Source organism: Symsagittifera roscoffensis, chromosome 10 (genome assembly GCF_963678635.1).
Source record: "Symsagittifera roscoffensis chromosome 10, txSymRosc1.1, whole genome shotgun sequence".
In the NCBI taxonomy this organism is placed as follows: domain Eukaryota; kingdom Metazoa; phylum Xenacoelomorpha; order Acoela; family Convolutidae; genus Symsagittifera; species Symsagittifera roscoffensis.
In genome coordinates, this window is record NC_087071.1 from 37,115,119 (window position 1) to 37,135,596 (window position 20,478).

The following is a 20,478-nucleotide window of genomic DNA, read 5'->3' on the forward strand; positions in this document are numbered from 1 at the left end:
GATCAATACGGCTCGGGCGATCCATAGGGCGAACTGTAGATAGTCTGCGTCTTAGTTGACTGGAGGTGCGAAAATTAGGGGAACTTGTAGAAAAATTTTCAACAAAAGTGAGGAGATTTGTTTGTTCGATCGTATTATTTGCAAAGTCAATAGTATTAGTAAAAGTATTAGAGTTATTTATAGTAGAGTTAAGAGTAGTATTTTGAGCAAGATTAATTGAAGTATCCATATCGTGACTGATTTCTAAGATGTAAGGTCGGAGACAATGAATTTGAGCAAAAACTTCCGGTTTAGCGTATCTCATTTGAATACTGTGCTGTGATTGGTCGAGAGTACCAGAGCATGAAAAGTCGACCTCTCGCGACAATGATATATACTCACAATTTTGCATACGAGCATATGATTGGCTGGTTGACTGAGAGCATGAATTGACGCCCTCTAGCGGCGAGGAATTATGACTATAAATTAGCATATCTTTTGAGATTGGTTAACAGGTTGAGTACTATTCGCGACGCCCTCTAGAGGCGACGAAATAAACTGTTTGCCAAAATATGATTGGTCAAATTAATCGAACGTTGGTTGGTCCGTTGTATTAGTTAAGAGGTAGCTAATGTTGCCTCCAATTTCACCCAACGATCTGATTGGTTGAAACTGGTTATAATTTGAAATTTGCCCCACCGGCACTATTTGAGGTTTGCAATGAGTACTAATCGAATTAAAAGCATTGTGAAAAGCTTGAATAGATTTAATGACAAATAATTCATCATGCGATGATGGCAACGGTGCTTCAAAAGTCGGGTCTCTAGACATATAATCGACGATGCCTAGGGAGGAACCGGGTATATGTTCGATTTGATAATCGAACGGAATAAGGCGGTCCTCCCAGCGAGAGAGTCGTGACTGATAAGATTTCTTACCATACGTTTCATTGAGGGCGGAAGTGATGGCCTTATAATCGGTTAGAATAACAAAACGTTTACCAAGTAAGTATGTACGGAAATGTTCGCACGACCATACAATAGCCAGAAGCTCTAAATCATTGGTACTATACTTGATTTCCGCGGAGTTTAGAAACCTAGAGGCAAACGCAATCGGGGCCCAAACATTTGGCTCCACTTCTTAGAGCTCCCCCAGCCCGCTATGACTTGCATTACATGTAACTCGCGAAGCTTTCGAAGCATCGTAGTGAAACAAATTAGGGATGTTTGTGATGAGGTTTAAGATCTTCTAAAACGCAATAGTTTGCTCTTCCCCCCACAAAAAGGATTTCTTATTCTCCGCTTTTAGCGAAGCTCTAAATGCGAATGTATATTTGTGCAAATCCGGGATGAAACGTTGAAGATGATTGAGTGTCCCCATAAACGATCTTAACTGTTTAAGGGTTTTTGGTGGCAACAGGGATTTGATTGCCTCTATTTTTGAGAATTTCGGAGCGTAACCTTTTTCATCGATTTCATACCCTAACCAGAATAGCTTGTTAACTGAAAACTCACATTTACTAAGTTTCAGCGCCCATCCTTCTTCATCCAATCGATTCATGACTCTTTCGACTAGTACATTATGATCTTCAACTCTTCCTTTAGTGACAACCAGTATATCATCGAAGTAACATATGACACCTTCCAATCCTTGTAACAATTGTCCATCGCTTTCTGAAATTCCGTAGGCATGTCCGTCAGTCCGTGGAAACCAGTCTTGAATCGATATGTGCCTGTTGCCTCTCCGCACAAAATACTAAAGTTACAATGACTACTGGTAAAGGTAATTGACTGAAAGCGTATTTAAGGTCAAGATAAGTAAACCACACTTCCACAGGTGTGTCTCTAGTTATGATTTGAGCCGCCGAGTCAATCAATTCATGCATATTAGGCATTTGATATTTGTTTTGCCAGATTTGGGCATTCATGAGTTTAGCATTCAGCGCGAGTTTTATAGACCCGTCTTTCTTTGCTGTTAGGACTATGGGTGCGATGTACATTTTTCTAACTTTTCAATGTGCTTGTCTTTAATTAATTTTTTAGTCTCAGCCGTGACCCGATCTTGCAAATGTATAGGGACTTTTCGGCCTTTAACTTGTCTAGGCACCAAAGGGTCTTTGAATTTGTGAATACTTTATGGTTTTTCGACCTCCCCAGCCTGCTGAATACATTAGGGTACCTTTTGACAAAATGATCCCTCCATAACTTTGAGGTCGGGTCCAATTCCTGATCTTCCTCCGCGTAGCTAACTTCTGCCGGTCTGCGTTGCACCGTTTCAATTCCTAATTTCTCATGAAGGTTCAACCCGAGTAGATTTTGAGTACGATTTTCGGAAACCAGGAAACACGCATTCTCGATTTTCCAACCCTTGGATGTAATAGGGATTTCCAGGGAAACAAACGGTTTAATTGGTTTCTTGTTATAGTCAACATAAGTAACGTCTAAAAGGTGTCTCGCGATGTCCATAAATTTAACGTTGGGAATCCGCTTCATGAGTATATCCGCCGTTTTCTTGTTTAAGAAAGATACGGGACAGCCAGTGTCCACCGTAGAATAGAAGAAAGAGTTACCAGAACGTAACTGAATGCTGAGGCTCCTTGGTTGTCCTCCCTCTGTCTTTAGAAGTTCCACATTGTTAATTTGCACAACGTCTATCGCCATGACCCCATATTCCGGCTCGCTTTCACCATTTACGTCAATTAAATTACACTCTTGATCTGTAGACATCTTTTCATTTTGTACCATGTTAACGCGTCGTCTTGTAGTGTTACACACCTTAGCAAAATAACCCTTCTTTTTGCAGGCATTGCAAGTAGCTTCTCTAGCCGACACGACCGGCAATGTTCCAAAGAAAACGGGTTGCCACAACAGTAACATGGTTTATTTTGATTTTGTCGTTGGTTAGAACGGTTTACACCTCCTCCCCGGCTGCTATTTCCTTGACCCTTAAATTGTTGTACTGACAAAGTTGGTTCCTGCTTGACTCGAATAGAGTTTGTAGTATTAGAAGTAGCGTTGTTATGTGGGAGCAATTTCTGAAATTGTTCTGATGTTTTAGCCCCTTTCTCATTCTCCAAAGCCAGTTGTAGAGTATCATCAAGATTAGCTTTTGCTCTGATTAATTGACTCTGAACCTCCACATCGCGAATGCGGCCAATGAATAAATCTTTCAATGTTATCTTTTCTGATCGATCGGCCAATTACACAGCGCAGTTTGAGCGCTAAGTCGGGCATAAAATGATGAGAATGAGTCATTATCCTGCATGAAAATTGTATTATACAACTTAATCCTTTCGACTGTGTAGTCCCGCTCTGCCTTGAAAACATCCTCGAAGCACTTGTGAAAATCAATGAAAGCGCTAGTATTGAGGTCCAGATGAGGGTAAGAATCCAAGAATCGTTTTTTTTCCCTCATTTCCCAGTGCGAAGAAAAGTCGCGATTTCAAACGCGCCTCTGCCTCATGGTAACACTAGTTATGTCCAATGCGATGTCCTTTCCTTCTCCTCTCTTGATTGTACTCATCGATTCTTTTATTTGCTGCTGCTGCATTTTCATCAGTACTCGGTGCTTCGGGCTTCGGTTAAGGTTCATCCACTAACTCTGCTGGGGCAACTAGTAACTCCCCCGGTGAAATGTTGTCTTTGAGACTCACGGCCAAAAAAAACTGTCCCACCTAAGTCTCCCAAATGAAAGGTGGGTTAACCGATGTTTTCGTCCAAAAGGGTGGTATTCCGAGTAGGTCAGTTCTGTCTTCATGCACAGGAACTGCTGGCCGCGCCATGAGATTTCCCTCAGTTTGAGTAGGGAAAACGGTATTGTAAAAATCGAATATTGAATTAGATATGATATATAAATAGATAGAATAGAGTAATGAATACATGATTAACGATTGCAGATTGAATGTATTGTTTGAATGTTTATTATGTTTTACGACTAGATTTCACACTTAAGGCTTTCGCAAGTGACCGCTTCAGATTCTAAGCGACAAACGATTTAGCTGGTGAGATTTGTCCTTGAATCAATTTACTGCACTATAAGTAGATAATTTGGACATAGTTAGGTAAGACGATACATAAGTAATTAGAATATAATGAGGTACCGAAGGTCGCCTCATGACAATGACTAGTAGGTTGATTTTTTAAGAAGAAACTTTTTCGAGTGCGGGATGTAGCGCCACGCTTAACTAATGTGCTATGTTTCCATATTGGAAATGCATTAAATCAGACTGGAGCAAAATTAAATTTTTTTTTCTATTTCGAAGCCATTTATTTCACGTTGATCTAGTGTTGGCCGCTCATGATTTTCATGATTTAACAAATCCAAAGCAATTTTTAAATAAAGAATTCATATAAATAAACGTTATTTGGCTCTTTCCGAGAGAAACTCTGGTAGTCATAAACCCCCCTTGGATTCAAGAGGACAGGAAAAAATTAATATGAAACATACCCATGCAGCAAAGAAGTAGATAAATAGCAGCAAAAAACATGGTAAATATCAATTACTCAATGAAGTATAAGGATTTCTCACAAATTCTAGAGCATATTTTGTGAGTCGTTTTGTATTTTAACTTCAGTTGAACTGAACAATTATTGAGACAAAAACCAAATACTCAGCAAAGTAAACTATTGAAACTCATAAAATTCAGTTTTTGTTTAAAAGTAGGGCTACCATTATGATTCAAAGAACAAAGTTATAAGTTTTATTTATTTATTAGCTTTTTAAGAACTCAACGATAGTTTTGAAACCAAGTAATCAATTGCAGTTTTGTTATTATTGCAACACTTCATTGGGGGTTGGTAAATTAGACGATAAGCAAATTAGACGGAGGTACTTAAAAGGAAATTAGACGGTTTTGCAAAACTGCAATTGAGAGAAAATAGACGAAAGTGATTGAAATTAACTTTGTTTGCACACAAATTGCGTTAGAAAAATAAAATTGTTTGTAGACAACAGTTCAATTTCGGTGGCCAAAAACTTTACAAGTCAATCATGCATAATTTATTCAATTCAAAACTCTCCTGTAATATTCAGATTTGACATTGTATGTTCATTTGAACTAATTGTTTTGATAGTTTTTGACATTTTATGTTCTTTTTGTATTTGTGAAACTTGACTCTTAAGCAAAAATTTTGTTGGCCCTTTCCTTTTCATAGCTTTTTCGTTTAAAATGCCAGATCTGTACAAAATAAATTCCGTCTAATTTCGTTTTTGTAGTATCCGTCTAATTTGCTTATCGTCTAATTTCCTAGGCCCCCACTTCATTTGATACTCATTTTAATAAAATTAATTGCTTATATAAAGTTGGACAATTCCCGCATTCAGTGAAAAGAGAAAACAATCGATTGAATTATAATTATAATTTCACTTTTATTAAAACTATAATTAATTTGTACCCATTATAAAGATAACATTTTCGGAACATTATAGTAAATTATGATCAAATGTAATTTCCTATAATATGTATAATTTCTATATTCCCTCTTATAATGTCCTGTAACATCTTATAATCAATTATTGTTTCGACTTTCGATACGAAAGTAACGGAATCTTTGTGCTCGGGGTGGGTTTTTTTTCTTCAGACAAATTTCGACTTTTTAACTAGCCATTTTTGACGGAATTTTTTTATATCATTTGAAAGGTATTGTTGTCCTGAGATCAAATTTGAAAAGATATTTTACCTGTGACCATTTTTCGTAAAGTTACGGGGGTTTAAAGATTGCCATTTTGGCCAATTTGGGACAACAAACGAGCGATATATTTCGCGCTATTAACGCGTAAGCGGAGAGTTAATCCCTCTTAGAAATCGTTCCAAATTGGTTGCAAGAAGCTTATTTGCCATAATTGATTTGTTACAAGGAGCGAATATTGTCCTTTTATACTTAAAATGGTGTGTGGGGGGATGATTTTTATAAAAAATTTTCAAATTTTAGAATTATTTTTTTCAATTTGTATTATTTCATTTAATTTTTCTAATGTTTTTACTGCTCCAAAAAACTTAAAAGGCAGTCGGAACATTCAGGGCTTTGCCCTGTTACGAGCAGTCTTGTATGCTTTTATAAAAGATTATTTCTCTTTTCGGCGGGTGAAAATAATGCAGAGCAGAACAGTTTTGCAGAATAGGAAAGTTACTGCTTATAAAATCGGACTAGAATAGCTGTCCGCCACTAACGAGACACTGCCGTACACAGCCGACCGGAGTTATGACCGACGCATAGTAACATGGATAAACCCTTTTCCCAGTTTCGTTCAGGTTTTTTCACATTACCTAGAATCGAATAACTAAAATCTTGAAATGGCATTGGACGACATTGATTGGCCAAAGCGTGAAATCGAAATTCTCGCTTAAATATGTGGCCTATAAAAACCCACTGACTTTGTGTAATTGGGAATTATAAACGCAAATAAGAAACGTGTTTTAGATATTTTCTGCCAAAAACGATTACCATAAAACAAAATTTCGAATTTGTTCACCCGATGTAAACTTTGACCTTTATCAGCAGAAGATGGATGTAGTACATCACAAGTAGTATGCTTTTGTCAAAGCTTCAAAAACATTTAACATCATCCTACCGAGAATCAAAAAGCTAGAAAATTCTAGTTTTACAAAAATTTCAGGTGAGTTGTCTTCATCTAAAAAACTCTACTTAAGTTTTTTAAAATGAAAAAATGGGCTGAACATGATTTTGTTTTCTGATGGGATGAACATTTCCTTTCATATTAAACTTGCAAGCAGGCCTACTAATCTGAAATTGGAACGTGTAAATTTGTTAAACGCCATACGTGAGCAAAACAAGCTGTACTTGTTTTTTGTTGTGGGCTCATGTTTGAGTAAAAATTCTCTTTTGGTTTCTCCATTGGATTTTCACTTTTGGTACCCTTTAATGACATTGATTGTCGGGGCATACAAACCCTAATTTTTTTTCTCAAAACGCTCCTCTTAGCAACATACACTAAATAAGGGGATTAAAAAACCTTTTCATGTCTTAAATTGTCGAAAATCGCCCTTCCTGCAAAAAAAAATTGGACTCGCTCCTGATACTTGTAGTTTTGACTTATATTTGGTTATAATGGTTTTGTTTGACACAGAATTTGACTCAGCCTATTTTTCTTAAAATGTATCCGTATAGTTTCGAAGCTTGAAATGTGCTATCATTGGTGGTAACCTTCACAACAGTAACCAGTGCAATCGGAAAGGATGGGAGCCAAAACTGCAACCATTCCTGGTGCTGATAATAAAGCTTTTTTGGCGAAGATCACGAATCCGGAACGGTATTCCAGCGAATTGAGAAGTTATGCTTTTAAACATTTTTTAGCTTCCCGGAATGTCCTGAATTGAATTTAATTCACGCCATTTTTAGATAATGAGAAGCTAGGAGTTGAGGGAAAATGTTGATTCATCTCCGATAGGGGAAGATGATTTTATCTACCGAACAAAAACAATGGTAATATGATATTAAAGTAGTAGCCCTGTTTTCAGGAGTGACCTTGTGGTCTGTGAATACTGAGTGTCAGCCATGAGCTCACTTTTTTGCATGTATTTTAGTTATTTTGAGCAGTTTGACACAGAGCGGTTTGACAGAAATAGTTGAATTTGAAAGTATGTCTGCTTTCTCTGAAACTCGCAAAGCTGGTTTCATGAGTTGTAGAAACTTGGATAGCTCACTCGTTTGAAGGGGGTGAGCAGGGTGCGGAAAAGAGCAGGAGCAAAATGTTCTAGAATGTTCCAAATGTTCATGAAGTGTTCTAGAATGTTCCGGAATTTTTATACGCACATAAGTGATCACTGTGCTTTCTCCGCCTCCATATTCAATAATTAACCCTAATAATTAAGTAACTTACATTCTGGTACAGGTAATTTTGGTACAGATAAATTTTAATCAATTATACTAAACTTAAGTGCTATTTGTATAGGTTTGAGTATGAAAGTTGTAAAACAATCTGGAACATTTTGCTCCTGCTCATTGCCGCGCCCTGCTCCCCCCTCCCCACTCAGCGAGTAAGCTATTCAAGCAACTACTACTTTCATCACCATGATAACCAGTGTCAAGTGTTTGCCTATAACTATGACAGAAAGTTTGACAGAAGCATCTGTAAAAAAAAAAAACCGAATTTTTTTTATCAGCCCAGCGAGAAGTCTTTGTTTAAACCAGCTAGAACAATAATCTGAAAAAGAAATTAGGTTTGTCAAATCCGCAAGGATTAGTTGAACTTGTTATGAATCTCCACAAAACTCAAAGAAAATAGCTTATCATGAGTTATTGTTCAACTTTAAACCTTCACAACAGTATTCAGTTCAATCGAATGCAATGATTAAGAATGGTCTATATTTGGATTTATGGTTTTATTTGACTGATAATTTATTTTATGCAAGAGCCTAGTTTTCCTAAAACGTTTCCGTATAGTTTCGAAGCTTGAAATTTGCTTTCGTTAAAATGAAACTCACATTCGAGTTTCAAAGTTTTTTTTTCTTTTCAAAGTTTCCGACATTTTTTCTCATGGGTTTCTTATTTGGGGCAATTCGACCCTTCTCCGAATTAACCAACACTTAAAATGGAAAAAGGTTGTCAATTTTAAAAACACATTAGAACGCTTTTTGCCTATTTTTCCAACGTTTAGAGTTTTTGAAAAACGATGGGCACTGCTATTTGGAGTTGCAGGTCCTGCAGGGTGTGTGAGGAGAGTTAGTTGCCGGGAGTGTTAGGCCTGAGGTTGGCGGGTTAAATGAGGAGTTGGATTGAATAGGGTAAAAAATGGGGCTAATTGTGGGGGATGGTGGTAAACTCGGAAGAGTCTTTCACTCGGAGGGGTAAACTTACATTCGAGATTCACAATTTGTTGTATTTTTTTGCTTTTTAGAATTTTTGACACTTTTTCTCGTGGATTTGCTAATTGGGACATGTCCACTCTTCTCTCAATTACCCAACCCTTAAGTTCGGAAAACAGTGTTAAAGTTAAAAGATGCACTAGAGCGCTTTTTTCGCCCATTTTTTCAGCGCTTCGAGTTATTGAAAAACATTTAATACTGCAACGGGAGAGTTGCAGGATGAGGAGGGGCGAGGGAAGGGTTAACTGTCGGTAGGGTTAGGTGAAGGGATGGCGGGGTGTAGAAGTTGGAGGGGGTAGGTAAAAAGCGGGCATAAATGTGGTGGTTGGGGTTAAAATTGAGGTGTATTCGACTCGGTTCATAAAAGAGGGCTGAATAACGCTTTTCAAAGTTTCAGTGATTATGAGTATGTTTGGAAATTTCAAAATTTGGCTGTCAGTATTGTAGAAAAAAGGCTTCGACTTCCGCATTAAAAAATTGCAAAATTTTTATTCCATTTTTTAATCCATCAGTTTTCTATAGTCGATTATGAACAGATTGTAATCGAATTAAGTTTTTTTAACATTCTCGAATTATTGTTCCGACTTTCGATACGAAAGTAACGGAATATTTGTGCTCGGGGTGGGTTTTTTTTTCTTCAGACAAATTTCGACTTTTTAACTAGCCATTTTTGACGGACTTTTTTTATATTTGGAAAGGTATTGTTGTCCTGAGCTCAAATTTGAAAAGATATTTCACCTGTGATCATTTTTTGTAAAGTTACGGGGGTTTAAAGATTGCCATTTTGGTCAATTTGGGACAATTAACGCGCGATATATTTCGCTCTATTAACGCGTAAGCGGAGAGTTATTCCGTCTTAGAAATCGTTCCAAATTGGTTGAAATAAGCCTATTTGTTATAATTGGTTTGCTACAAGGAGAAAATTAGATTCTTTGTACTGTATATGGCGTGTGGGGGGATGGTTTTCATAAAAAAACTTAGAAAAAATTTTTTTCATTTTTTTTTAAATTTCATTTAATTTTTTAATTTTGTTACTGCTCCATAAACCTTAAAAGGCAGTCGGAACATTCAGAGCTTTGCCCTGATACGAGCAGTCTTGTTTTGATTATGATCAAATTTTGTTCATGGATTTTAATTTCGTGAATCTATGGTCATTGTCTCACAGAAAGCAAGTAACCAGGGCTGATCCTTTTTTTACGCTATTTTACCAACGCCTGAAATTGTTTCCTTCGGCACTTTGAAGATGTAGGTAACTTTTGTTCAATTATTACAGAAACTAGCCGGCTGGTTACTGGAAGACTTATTGAATCATTTTTTTATTGTGAAACTAACTATTGGGTTTTGTTATTGTGAGTTTTGATGTTCCACGTTCATTGAAGAACACGTTGTGTTCCACGTTGGAATGGCCTTCAAGTTAAACTTGCATTTGTTTGGTCACCTCAGTGTAACTCAATTTTCCGAAATAGAAGAACAATAAAATACCATCGTTGGTGATTGGATCCATTATCTCATGGAAGACGTGGATCTACCTTTGCACTAATTACGTTAAAATACTTTTTGCACGGACATTTTTAAGTATAATCTGAAAAACATATCCAAATTCCCAGGAGGTTTTTGAATCCTTGATTAAATGGTTTTTGTATCAAGTTCTTTCGTTTCAGCGGATTGTTTTCATTTGTAGCAACCAATTTCGCTTTTGAGTGCAAATGTTGTTCGAATTTTACTGATCAAGCTCTGCCCCCGCATGTTGACCTTAACTCTATCTACCAATTTCACTTTTGTTTTATCTCAAAGCCTAAGTTTAATGTTTAAAAGCTGATTGTTAGAGTATAGTAAATGTTTTAGGTTGAGTCTATGACGGTAGATCAACATATCGATGTTTTAATTAACAGAAATAATGTTTAACTAACATTACCGCCAGGCCAGGCCAGTAAAAGTTCTATGAAGAACTACTGAAGCAAACAAATCAATTATCTCATGAATTTATTACTCATGAAAGCTATGGCCTTATTTAGTCGTTAAAAAATTGGAACGAAATATGAAACAAACTGATTCGTATTAAGATCATTAAAGTTTGAAATCACGATAATGTTTAAACTATGAAATTATTTAAATTCGCAGCTACTGAGCTATCGATATTTTGAACTATAGTTACCTTGGCTTTCTGATTTATTTTGAGTAATCTTTGAGTGACCTTTAGTTTTTTTTTCGGTGAAACTGATCTATTCAACAGAAGATCATTTCAATGCATCTCTACTCTAAAAATAAAACTGCTCAGATTATTTTCCGACTTTTCATTGAACAATTTCGTTATTAGTTTTCAGAATTCTAATGTTTCAACTTCTGTTTACGTTTGGTTCATTGATTCAAAGATACTCGGGTATGATTCAATTTCTTATTCTTTTCTGCATGAGTGTCTAAAACTATAGGTTTTGGCGGCAATATCTCTTTAAAATCATTCGGTTCAAACAGTTTTTGTTTCTTTTACAAAAGATTTGAATGGTCAATTTGTATTTCTAAATTATTCACGTGTGCAGTACAACTTCAATACTTGTGATTTTTAGTTTTTGATTACTTCAGGTCAACTTGAATAAAGCCAGTTATTATTATAACTGTCGTACAAACTGTTCGAGCTATAGTTTGCTGAAAACGATAAACCATTGCCTCGACCATTTTTTTCTTGCTTAATTTTGTGGAGCTGAACTACAACACCGTTTTCCTTGTCAGTACTAATTGATAAAAAACTACTGCATTAAATTCAAAAATGTGTATAAACGAAAATCTTTCTAACATGTGTCAACTTAAAAAAAAAATCGTCCCATACAAAATTTTTTGCTATGAAACATGTTTAGTAACGCACTGATTGCATTAATCAGGTTGTTTTAAGCTAAAGCGAAAGACCAATTCTATACCAAAATCGGCAAAAAATTTCTATAAACCGTTCAGAAAATGGCCAAATTTGGAGCAATTTTTTGTCCAGTTTGTCGAAAAACTATAATAATTTTTAGCAATTTATAGCTGTTTGGTTCCAGCATATGAATTCAAATGTTGATTAAAGTAAGGGAAATTTTTCTAAAATCAAACTACTGTCCAAATCAGGCAACGAAAAAAAACGAAGTTTTTTTAGCTACCCAGGTTGACAAAAAAATGCTTATCATACAATTTCATACTACTTCATAGACCAAAAAAACTAGGAAAATAGCATGATAAGGTTTTCATACTATTAAATATTATGATAGGCATTTTTTCCAAACTATGAAATTGTATGATAAGCATTTGTTCCATAAATGAAATTACCAAAAAAAATTGTCAAAAAAATTTGTCTTTCACCCGAAACACTAACCCTGGACTTTTTGCCATAAGAAAACCCAGAGTGTAACTGGCAGTTACCACGCAGATAAACTAAATTTGGTGATTTTTGCCACCTACGTTAAATTTTACATTTTCACATGGAATTATATACCAAAAATGTAACTTTTTGAATATGGCTAGATAATTTTTGAAATGAAAATTTTGTTAGTTATATCTTAACAAATGAAATAAGAAAATAGTAATTGGGTTTCCAAAAAAAAGTTTTTTTAAAAAGAATTTTGGGTTTTTTGGGTGAAAAACTCATCCTGGACTACGTTATAATCACAAAAAATCAAATTTCACATGCAATTTTGTTTTCGCAAAAGTTTATATTTGAGCACAAAAGCATTTGCAACCAAAAAATGGATTAAAAACTTTCTCTCTCAAATTTGTGTTTTGCTTTTGAAAAAATGCATATCATACAATTTTTATGTAAGAAATTTATATGATAAGCATTTTCAACAAAATGCATTCTTTCATTTAAACTGATTTTAAAACTCATGTAAATTCATCCAGAAACATCGTTAAATTGATTTTGAATATTTTATTTTTTCTATGGCAAAATGCTTGTCATACAATTTCCATATATGAAATTTTATGGTAAGCCTTCTTTTGGCTAAAATTAAAAATTATTGTTTTTACTGAGCAGAAAGATTCAAAAGATGGAAAAAGAACAGAAGTATTTCTCTAAAAACGTTTCGTATAGTTTTTAAATTTTGTATGATCGCGTTTTTTCCATAGTCGCCATATATGAAAATAGATGACAAGAATTTTTCTTTTATGGACGTCAAACCGGTTATTTTACCACGTTTATTTATAGTCTCAAGTCAAATTTATTGATCAGAAAATATACCGAAAATTTTTTTGCAAAACAACTGAAATTTATTGGGAAACAGATTTTTTTGAATGCCTTCTTTGATATTTGCAGGTTTTACTTTCAACCTACAAACGGAATCTTTTTTCAGGAAAACTCCAAATTCAATTGAAATGAAAAGAATCCAACCAAATAATATCCATTCTTATCCAGTATAAAATATTTTTAAAATGTTTTCGTATAAAAGCTTTTGCTAGTTTGTTAATTTTATGAATACAAATTTTTTTGTGAAATACTTTTGGGATGGTTCTGGCTATATCTTGAAACATTAAACAAGATTTTGCAAGATTTCTTTGAAAAAAAAAACTCAAGAGAAGCACATTTTTGCAAGATCACAGAAAAGAATTTGAATTAGTTTTGGAATTCACCAAAAACAGTAGTCATGTTAGAAGCTACCGACTGGTTTTGCGGGCACTAATCAGCTGACCTTAATTCAGTATAGAGTGAATTCCATTTTGATTTATTGGAAACAAAATATGGAAAAATATATTGATTTGTATACAATGTTGTGTTTTGCTTCGTATTTAACATTTTTTAGGCAAAAGTGCTAACGAACAAGTAATTATTTTCAAGAAACTTTAACTAGAAAAGCCAAATACTTCGATAATTCTGTGAGTATTTCAAAAACCTCATATGCGTGTTCTTCATTGTTGACACTAAAGTAACACACAAGTTTTTCAATAGCCATTTAGCTTGTGTAATAATGCTGTTTTTTAGTTTTGGGGGCTGTGCAAAACCCTGTGTCTCCATGGGAATCACTCGTAATTGTCCTACAAGATGAATATGATATCCATGGTCGTCAATGTAGAAGATTCAGGTAGTGATAAAATTTACAAAAAAAGCAAATCATATAAAAAAAGTTTACAAAAAAGATAATATTATATTTGACCAGTTTTCACAAAAATATCAAAATTTAAATGCCGGTCTCGCCAGTGATTTTTTTCTTACTTCGAGTGTTATAAGCCCTTTTCCATTGAAATTATGGTAGGTTGATGTTTCTGTTTATGTGATTTTGAAAAAATATATATATAATTTACTTGATACAAAAAATGGTCCCTTTTTTGCAAAAAAAAACGCATATTACCACTTTTGAACAGTATCAAAAACATAATTCTCTGAACTTTTATTACTAACAAACTAATTGAGCTGGAATTTTTTTGACAATTTTTCATCGATGATTTTTCCATATTACAATGATTTTTTTTTCATCATATCACTATATTACAAAATCCACCTTTAGTATCGAATTAATTAAAACAGGCAGATAGTTTTTTTTGTTAACTTTCTTTGGGAAACTGTACAAGTTTTGATAATAGCCATAACTATTGGTTCTTTAAAAAAATTTCGAGTAGACATAAAAAGTCATCTTGACTACATATACTTGTGTAGGTTTGTGTCTCAGTGTGTTTGAATAATTCAAGCGTAATCGTCTAAAAATTTCCGATTTTCTGCGGTCTATGTCGATTGCAATCAAATGCGATGTTGGCCAATCTGACAGCCTTGATTGAAATCCATCTATATATATTTTTTACGGAAAGTACTTAAGAATAAATTTGAACGGGTTTTTAAGAAAACGGATTTTGGCAAAATAATGAAAACCAACAAATTCTTTGCAAAACTGATTCAACTTAACTATTCTTTTTGTTCCAAAACTTTATAAATTTATGTATTAAAGAAAAAAGTTCAATACAGCTACAGAGAGCAAGAGTAACTCAAGGACATGTTTTCGAAAAACAAATGAGTTCAGTAAACCCGGTTTTAAGTTTCGGAAATCTTGTGGGTTCCCGCGGTGATGAAAAAAATGTTATGCAAAATATTTTGAAGTTTTATTTTTATCAGCAAAGCATTTTTGTTAGACACCGGAAAACATTTTAGAAAATTAAAGAAAAAAAATTCTGTTTGGTGCAGAACAAGTCAAGATAATTGTAATCGGTTCTTTTAGGCAAACAAAAACACAAAAAATCAATCGAAACCTTTACCTTCTATTTACTTGTTTGTTTTCCAACTGTTTGATAGTCCAAAAAATTGAATTAATACCGTGTACAATCTGTATAAATTGCAAAAATTACAAGATCGTGATCAATTTCGATCGATTTAACACAATTTATTGGAAATTTTTTGTTACTCAAATCCACATGAAAACGAAACCATTTGAAATAACAGAAAATGGACTTAACAAGATCTTAGCTACATTATTTGTAAAATTTTTATTGAAAATCAAGTCTCTCAGTTCGTATGAATTTGCTGTTGTCATTTCACTTGTGGGTCATTAATGGTCATAAAAAAATCTTTCCTAGTAAAAACGTAGTTAATTTTTTTCTAATTTGACATCTCAAAATTAGTTAGCTTTCTTTGAGTTTCAGTTTTTAGACTTTTCCTCGTTTTTTATACACGATCACTGGTGCAAAAGAAGCTGCTGATTAACATGAAAAGAACGGTGTTTTTTTTCAAAATAATGGTTGAAAAACAACTTTGAGTAACCTAATAAAATAAATAATAAATATCTTCTTCTGATAAGAATGATTTCAAAAAAAATATTGCAATTACATTTTTCAGTTCAAACCAATGTCATTTTTTTCATATCCGAAACTAAAGTTCTTCACTGTTTGGCAAACTAACCAGTTGGAAATGGAAACTACACAAAAGCTTCAAGGTCTAGCCTACAAATCTACAAAACATCAACTTTTTTTTATATTTTCAAAGGGTAATTTTGCAAGGTTAAGTATTGAGACCAAATTTTTGTTTTGGCCTAATAAGTTCACATGCCAATACGACTAAAATTGAGAAAATAGTATAAAAAAAGTTGCCTGTAAATTAAACTTAACAAGGGGGAGAGAAAATGTGCGTTAGTTCAACTGTGACAAAAATCATTAATGTGCGCGTGGGGAGAAAAGAAAAGAATAATTGGGAGAAAAGAAAAGAAAGCAACTATTTTATGCAAAGATGAAAAAAAATTATCGTTTCAGTGGTGTACACTGTATCCACGGCTACTGGTTTGATTCTAAACAAAGCGACAGGACTTATGGGCTTTCAGATGATCAAAATTTTGCTGCTCTGATTCGAGGAAACGACACGTGGAAACTTATCAATTGGTTTTCATTCTTTCCTCTTGGTTCGCAAACTATTTTAAATAATGGTTTATTAAGAATAGTTTTTAGATCAGAACCATTATCCAAATAAATGTTTAAGGATAGTAGGAGAAAAGAAAAATTGACTATAAATGACTTTTGATTTTAGTCAACAAAAGAACGAGGCTTTGCTCAGGTCCTCCCTCAAACGTAGTCCATTTTCGTACGAAATTGAAGGATAGTAGTGATTTAAAACAAATTGCATGGTGAAAACTTAGTTTTACGGGCTCAAATTGTTTCTTTGGGTTGCTGATGAGCTTTGAGAAGTTAATGACAGTTAAAAGAGCTGAAATAACTATTATGACCGACGAATGCACATCAAAATTATGTAGCCAAGTCAACAAAGTTTTATAGTCAAAAATGCTCTCTCTTCTGTTTCTGGTTCAGGATACTTAATTGTATAACAATGAATTATAGATATAATTGAAATATTATTTCTGTTTTAAGATTTAGGTGGTTGCTGCAGTTTTCAAAAGTATCAGTATGGGAAACATGGACGACGTTATGGTGTCTCTCCAGATACTTATTTCCAAAAAATTACCGATCTATCCTCAAAGCGAAAAAACGTCAATCGTCTAAGAGTGAGAAAATTTCGTTTTTTTTTAAAATTAGGACTTGTTTTTTTGAACAACTTCTCGTATCAAAGCAAAAGATATGATCTTTCCTACTGCCGTCTTATCTCTATGAAACAGTATGAGGATTAAATTTTTTCTTCAACCCTCCCGATTACTTGAAAAACAAAATGATATATTTTTCTTCCAACAATTTTGAGATTGAACAATACAGCTTACCTGAATTCAACTTGAACTGATTCATCAGCAGAATTGATTCGTCAATTATTTGCGCGATAATTGACCGAAATTGGCCAAAACATCATGTTTTCACTCTCTTAACTTTATGAAAAGTATCGACAGAAAAACTAGGCGGTCAGAAATATTTTGTCCTTTTCTTTGACAGGCGGAACAATGATAGCGTAATTCTTATTGAGCAACAAATTTTTTCTTATGAACGAAAACATAAAAATTTTGTCATTGCTAGTTTCTTGTTTGACGCAATAGTTTATTGTAAGAGAAAACTTCACGTCAAACAGTAGTACGCCGACATTGTATTAGGAGCCAGGTGATACAATTGCAGTACTGCCCGATTAAAATGATAAACTGTTTTATAACTCTTTTGTCTAAATATGACGACAAAAGTTCCCGCGGCAACCTATATTTCTCTGGCAGCAAAAGAAAGAAAAATAAACAACATTGGCGGAATTACCATTTAATGTTCCAAAATTTGTTCGACACATAACATCAAAAAATGTTTAGGTCAGGTATGACTGTTTGAGTCAACGCAATGTCATTGTTGAAGTTGGTTTTGGGGTCGGAGATCTGAGAGTTGGCGGGGACAAACGAAATAACACTTCATATAGAATTGAAACTAGCATACCTCTGGAACTTCGGATAGCCAAACGAGTTCCCTTTCATTTCGATTTCGCATATGAACATATCAAAGAGGAGTTAACTTATGACTTTTTTAAAGCAAATATAATATGTATTGCAAACTCGTGGATTTGTCATACAGAGTACTAACTTGAATTCAATTTTTTCAGTGAGAATCATAGAAATTTTTTTATGAGGCAAAAATATTTATCAAATAACTTTTATTGAAGCAACGAAAACAAATAATTGAAATATTCAGTGTATGGTTCCTAAAGGAGCGTAAAAGACAAAAAAATAATATAGATAATTTGAATTGCAACAAGCGTACCAAAGTTGCGTCAAGGTTTGAAACAAATGAATTATCTCTGATTTTGAATACAAAAAAGTTTATGTAAACTAAAATTTGATTTCTTCATAATAATTTCAAAGTACAACTCAAGCAATTTTGATACAGTGTTTTGACTTCTTCTCTTTTTTTATTTTGAGCTCGTTAAATTGAAAAAAAAGTTGTTTTAACAAAAAAGAGAAGGTCCCAAAATTTTTTTCTTGCTTTTTGCATTAAAATCCATTTTTTTTTGCCTTTACCAAGAAATAAACGGAAACTATAGTATCACCTTAGGCTAATCTGGAAATATAAAGTATTTTTTGTTAGAAGAACAACATAAACCTGCCTCCTCGCACCTTGCAGAAACTCGTTCTACGAAAATAAAATTTGGTATTTTACAAAAACCCAGTATAGAAACATTTCAACAATTAGCCTGAGTCTAACACCGATGTATATGCAGATAATTCGGTTGACGACAATTGCAGAGTTCATAATCAAAAAAGTTCTTCTGCATTATATCGGTTTTAGTCAGGAGCCTTTCCTGGTTTAAAATTTTTCGCAGTTTTTGGAAAAAAAAATTCTGGAATGCAATCAATTTAGCAAAATTATTATCTTCTTTTTATGACCTGTTTCAATTTGATACAATGTTGGCTCCTCCTGATTGTTTGATAAAACAAAAAGTCATCTATGATGTTTATTTCAGATGTCGGAATTTTGTGCAATTTAAAGGAACACCAGAAGCGCAACGAAGAGTTGCAATCAACGCTTCACGGAAAGTTCGCAATTCAAAAACCTAAAATTAATATCTGTTTTTTCATCTAGATGCATAGAAAGTGTTCTTATTTCTCATTTCTTGTCGCTACCGTCATCGAGCGAGCAAAAAATCGGACTTCATTGCAAAATGAATTAGACATTTGACCAATTGCATTTGAATTTCATCGCAACGATTTTTTGTTTTTCGTAACATTTTGGTAGTTTCGAGCGAAATAGTTTCGAGCGAAACAGAGTAATTTGCAGCATCAAATAACTTACGTCTATCTCAACTTCCAGATAATCAAAACACGCCGGTTACAGACATTTGACAACATACGTCTACTACCGGTCTACGAACAAATTATTTGAATTTTGCCCATAATCGGGTTCATTAAGACCAAAAAAATGCATTTTATTGGCGCTTGCCATCATCTTTTGCCAACCCATTTTTACTTTTAGTGTTCGCAGTTTTTTTCAAGGGTTTTTGAAAGTATCGTCAAAAAAGCCTTAAAAAGGAAGCAAAATTTTTTCTTCTGAGTTTAAAATTTTGTTTCAATGATGCAATCTCGTGTTGGCCAGACTTGACTGTTTGCACGAAATGATGGCATCTTCGAAATCAATGTTAGGTGTCAGAACTTTATACAAGGGTTTGCTTTTAAAAAAGAACCTAATCAGTGTTTCAATTGGTTTGTTTGTCGCATTTCACATTATTTATTTAATTTTTAACCCCATAAACTTCGTCATCTTTTGAAAATTTTGTATGTAATGTTTTTGTTTCTTTGTAAGATTCCATCACAATGCTTCCACAAAAAAATTGTTTTTTTTTATTAATTACACTGCATCAGTATTTGAAGAACCTGTTTTTGGTTTTTGCTAAGCTGAAACTCACTACGCTGAATAGTTTTAGATCTAAGTTTCAAGATATGCCGGGTATAGACACTTTTCAAAAGACAGCCTGAGTCTCGCACCTGTCAAAACACAGAACTTGAAAAATTGTCAGTTGAAAAAGCTGATAATTAAAATATGTTCCAACCTTACATTAATTTTTCTTTCAGATGATATCTTTTTTCTTCATTTTTCTAGAATTTCCGTTTTTATTCCGATTCAACATATGTTGAATGGTCTAGTAAGGCAAAATAAGGCAAGTTAAGTTGAGCTTTTTCATCCTCATATTTTTTCCACGTGATTGTTGGAATTCAACCAATTTGCCTGATTACGCCTCTCTTTGGTTATCTAAAAAAGAAGTCGCCATCTCCGATGCATCTTTTTACTTGCCCGCACCTTGGATTTGTTTTTTCGAATAAGATATGATGACATTAGTTAGGTTAAATTGAATTTGTTTACCTCAAATTTCCATTAGTGGTTGTTGGAGTCCAGCCGACCTTTTCAACTCTCATCCCAATTTGTAAAAAAAAACGTCGCAAAAAATGGCACTAAGCATATGGTGTTCGTACTTGGACCCATTTCTTGATATGATGTCAACCTGAAAATTGTTAACTTGTGTTTTTACCCCGAACATTAAGGAGGCATGATCAGTGCAAACTGTAAGACGTCAATGGCATCGACCAATTTTGCTAGATTTCAAAGAATGGCTCAAAGTAAAAACAAAGATGTGTTTCACCCATTCCGGGATGAGTTATAATTTTAACGCCAGGGATTCGCAGAAAACAATTCAATACTACTTTCATCATTTTTGTCAAACGGAAGAAAATTAGGCGTTTTGTACGATATCCTGAATAACTCCATTCGTAAGCACCGCGGTAAAAACAACCGTAGTTTAAGTAGTGACCAATTTAAGATCCTTCTTTTGGGATACA

General features: G+C 34.0%; 1 long non-coding RNA gene across 1 annotated transcript; it reads left to right on the forward strand.

The window, feature by feature from the left end:
• The first annotated feature begins 10,658 nt into the window (after positions 1-10,658).
• Positions 10,659-17,633, forward strand: LOC134855617 (uncharacterized). The gene is made up of 5 exons (XR_010164516.1): positions 10,659-11,183; positions 13,746-13,845; positions 15,995-16,140; positions 16,604-16,737; positions 17,470-17,633. It is a non-coding gene; the product is annotated as an uncharacterized LOC134855617 (long non-coding RNA).
• The last annotated feature ends 2,845 nt before the right edge of the window (positions 17,634-20,478 follow it).